At 33.5% G+C, this 4,408-nt stretch overlaps 1 long non-coding RNA gene across 1 annotated transcript; it reads right to left on the bottom strand.

Annotated features, from left to right (window-relative positions):
- Nucleotides 1–408: 408 nt before the first annotated feature.
- Nucleotides 409–2,556, bottom strand: LOC149492844 (uncharacterized). Its single transcript, XR_016318698.1, has 3 exons — nucleotides 2,454–2,556; nucleotides 2,315–2,374; nucleotides 409–584 (listed from the first exon to the last, which is right to left on the bottom strand). It is a non-coding gene; the product is annotated as an uncharacterized LOC149492844 (long non-coding RNA).
- Between the last annotated feature and the right edge of the window lie 1,852 nt (nucleotides 2,557–4,408).

Raw genomic sequence — 4,408 nt, 5'->3', positions numbered from 1 at the left:
GTGTTTGTTATTTATTTTTATTAAATTATTATGTCATTATGTAACATCCCTTCCCGGTCCACCCGTTAACCCGAATGAACCGAGCCGAGACGCTACAATCTGGTTGAACTCATGTCCTGTCATGCTGATATCATCCTGTATGCTAACTATGAATACAAAATATTCCCAATTAAACTCCAAACTTTCAATATCTCCAACTAATCATCATAACACAATAACACTTTATATATATATAGTCATAACTATATCAATCCTCAATAGCATGTAATAGCCAGCAATTAAGTGCATTCATGATCTATATCAAGTCTTCAGGACCTAATCATACCAACTATAGTAAAATATTTCATCTTCAATCATTTCATAAGTATTATTCTTATCTCCAACTACTTATACCAAAATAATTACATGCTTCACTTATATTTACAATCACATAGCTCTAACAAATGTAATAATTATACATGCCATAAATCTTAATACATGCCATAATTCTTAATTATATAACTCTCAATCTACTACTCCCAAATTAATCACTTCTGCTTTGATAGTACTCTTCAAGTCTTCAAGTAGCAACCACGATCTTCAACCTACGCGTGATAAAAATCGACGCGCTGAGTATAAAACTCAGTGGTGCTCATAATTCACATACTTAACAAAGTGTGATGGCAACTAACTTAAAATACAAATTTGCATAATAGCATTGAAAATCATAGTTTCAGTAAATTTCAACATCAATGCATCTTTATAGCAAAGAATAAACTTCTAATTCACACCATAAATAATTTAGTTCTAATTATCTCATAACTCCTTTAATCACACATTATGATACTATCATGATCTTACCTGCTGTTCATTGTGTTGTATGAATGAAATCAATAAACATGTAAGAATACATAACAGTATATGTTCATTGTCTTACTTGCTATTCATTATGCTGTATGACTTATGCACTTTCAAGTTATGATTAATAACATCTCATGACTGTTAAAGATTCAATAAATAAACTTGTAAGCATATATAGCATTATACTTTCATGATCTTACCTGATGTTCTTTATACTGTATGAATTCTGCAACTTTAATTAAACTCAGTGAATATCACAATGAATAAAGAAACATATAAGCACATACATATGTAGAAATAAACATGTACTCACATGTGGAATGTAAGCACACATATCATGATACTTTCATTTTACCTTGATGATCTTTCTTGCTGTTTAGTATACTGTATGCTTCATGCAATGTTATATCAAGATATCTGTATGGCTCCATAAGGTTATAGTGAAACCGAAGTGATAAGAAAAACTGTATGAAACTGGATGAAACTGTATGCTTGGCTGCTATGGCCTATATAATCATATCCACTCAACGGCCTGTAGCCGAAGTACCAAACTGTATGGGGCGCAGATCTGCTATTCTATGTCGCGACATAGCCTTATCTACATCAATGGAGCATAATGTTGGTATGTCAATAGATAAAACAAATGCATAGTAACTGTGTCATAATTTGCATGCTTGCATTTTGTGTTTATACATGTGTTCATGTTGTCTTTTTGCTTTAAAATGATTGAAGACATACAAGTTGAGAAAAGGAATACAATTGCATAGAATTCATAACTTCACACACCATTTCACATCATTTCACAATTGCATAGAATACAATTACAAGTTGTGTTTACCTCATTTCACATCATTTGCATGCTTGCATGTTGTTTTGATGCATGTTCTAATGTTGTCTTTTTGTTTTAAAATGATTGGAGGCATACAAGTTGAGCAAAGGAATACAATTGCATTGAAAATGAAGTCCAAAAGAGCATCAGAACACAATTCGCGAGCGTGTCATGCAAAGTCGCGAGCGCGAGAAGTGCAAATGAGAGTCAGAGAGTTTCCAGACACAATTCGCGAGCGCGCAAATGAAATTCGCGAGCGCGCAAATGAAATTCGCGAGCGCGCAACGTGTTTTCCAGCCTGCGCAGTCTGTACTCTTTTGGTCATATCTCTCAATATACAACTCCGATTTGGGTGATTCAAAAACCCATGTAAAGCTAACACATAGAGGAACAAATAACTCTTCTATGACACTTCCTAATTCCATCGTTAAATAGGGTAAAAATCAAGGTGGAGTTACTAGTAACTTTTCCAGCAAAACTTGTTTCAGCATGAACTCAATATCTACTTCATTTATTCATTTCATCTCATGCTTTTTCACCATTTTCAGTCTTCTTACTCAATATTAAGCAACATATCTCCTCATTTCAACACATCACACAAATTATCATGCAAGGAAATGAATTAAACTAAAGGAGATAGCACACCTTCACTCAACAAGCTTGGAATCTTCTTCTTAGCTTCCTTCTACCTTGAGATCACCTCTCCTACACATAAGAATTCTTATGAATCATCTAAAAATATCACCAAATGATTCAAGTATGAAATTCAAGAAGGTTTACTTACTTGGATATAATAGAAGTTGAATTAATGCTTGAATCCCATTAAAATCTTCACTACCATTAAAAGTGATGGAGAAAGGAAAGTGGAAGAGGAAAGTAGAGGAAGAAGAGGAAGATAAGGATGAAGAAATGAAAATGAAATGGAACTCACGGGTAGTCTCTAGAATTACATTGATTTTTATGTGAAAATTACCAAATGGTACCTCAAGTGTCAAAATGGTACAACTCAATACCTCAACTTTATCTTTTTGTGCAAGTAAGTCCTAATCCTTATACTTTGATCTTTTTGTTTCCTTCAAGTAAGTCCACTTCTTCTCCTTATTTCATTTTAGCCCACTCTAGACTCTAATGGCTCGAACCGGGTTTTAGATCAGCCCGACTCGACTCTAAGCATCAACTCGATTCAATAGAAAATGGGACGTTACACATTATGTCAAGGGTGTTATAAAAAATAAAGACAAATGAATTTTCATTTAAGAATTATTCCAAATATAATTTAATTGAATTTCTTATTTTAAATTATTGCCTACCAAACATGACAAATTTATTTGCAAATGAACTCTACTTGAAATTTATTTACTAATGAATTCTACAATCATGATTCATTTTTTTCCAAACGTGGAAAAAAAAAGAGTAAATAGTAGAATAACAACCGTCTTAAACTAAAATTAGAGTTAGAAGACCGGAGAGAAAAGACTTGAGTGACATGACCTTCTAATGCTCTTTCTTTTTTCCATTAGTTTTAAAGCTAACTAATTACCTATTATAATAGGGAAATTAAGAGAGAAAAAACAAGTAATTAGATAACAAATTACTTTCGGAAATAATAAACATATTTGGTTTTTGGTAAAAAATAATAAACATATTTCAATAAGGAGAAATGTAAGTATTGAACTGTAACACCCCTTCCCGGTCCACCCGTAAACCCGAATAAACCGAGTCGAGACGTTACAAACTGGTTGACTGTATAGCCTGACATGCTGAAATCATAATGTATATTGAATATAATATCATGCTGATGTTGTATACAAAAATAATGTAATTTATATTTACAAAACATGATATTAGTTTACAAAATGAAATGGGCCCAACTGTGTGCCCTGTATATGCCATAAAAAGGGTAGACAAAGATACATATTAAAATGAGTAGCTACCCTGAAGACTGAGTCTTCTATAGATGAACTGCAGCAGTTGTAAGCTGACTCTCTACGGTCCAATCTCAAAACCTGCGAGTTAAACAGGTAACTCACTGAGCAAATAAAGCTCAGTGGATCTCTCAACAGATAAAGAAACAATTAAACACATACATGTATAGAAAGAACCATGTAAACACATATGGCACATATAAGCACACACATCATGATACTTTCATGATACCTTGATTATCTTTTGTACTGTTTATAATACTGTATAATTCATGAAATGTTATGTCAAGATATCTGTAGGGCTCCATAAGGTTATAGTGAAACCGAAGTGATAAGAAAAACTGTATGAAACTGGATGAATACTGTATGCTTGGCTGCTATGGCCCATATATAATCATATCCACTCAACGGCCTGTAGCCGGAGTATCAAACTGTATGAGGTGCAGATCTGCTATCCTATGTCGCGACATAGCCTTATCTACATGGTTTCTACCTAACCTCAATGGAGCATAATGTTGGTATGTCAATAATATAACACAACATCATATTAATAGATCATAACTTCATAATTCATAATGTATATTTGATTTCACATCATTTGCATGCTTGCATGTTATTTTAATACATGATTTAATGTTGTATTTTGGTATTAAGATGATTGGAGGCATATAAGTGAAGCAAGGGAATACAATTGCATTAAAAAAGAAGTCCAAAAGTGCATGAAAACACAATTCGCGAGCGCACCTTGCAAAGTCGCGAGCGCGTAATGCACCAGATGAGAGACAGTGAGTTATCGGGCACAAGTCGCGAGCGC

Source organism: Jatropha curcas, chromosome 11, assembly GCF_041381405.1.
Source record: "Jatropha curcas cultivar XTBG-Jc1 chromosome 11, XTBG_Jcur_1.0, whole genome shotgun sequence".
NCBI lineage: Eukaryota > Viridiplantae > Streptophyta > Magnoliopsida > Malpighiales > Euphorbiaceae > Jatropha > Jatropha curcas.
The sequence above is the reverse complement of the archived record's forward strand: the minus strand, read 5'-3'. Positions and strand labels throughout refer to the sequence as shown.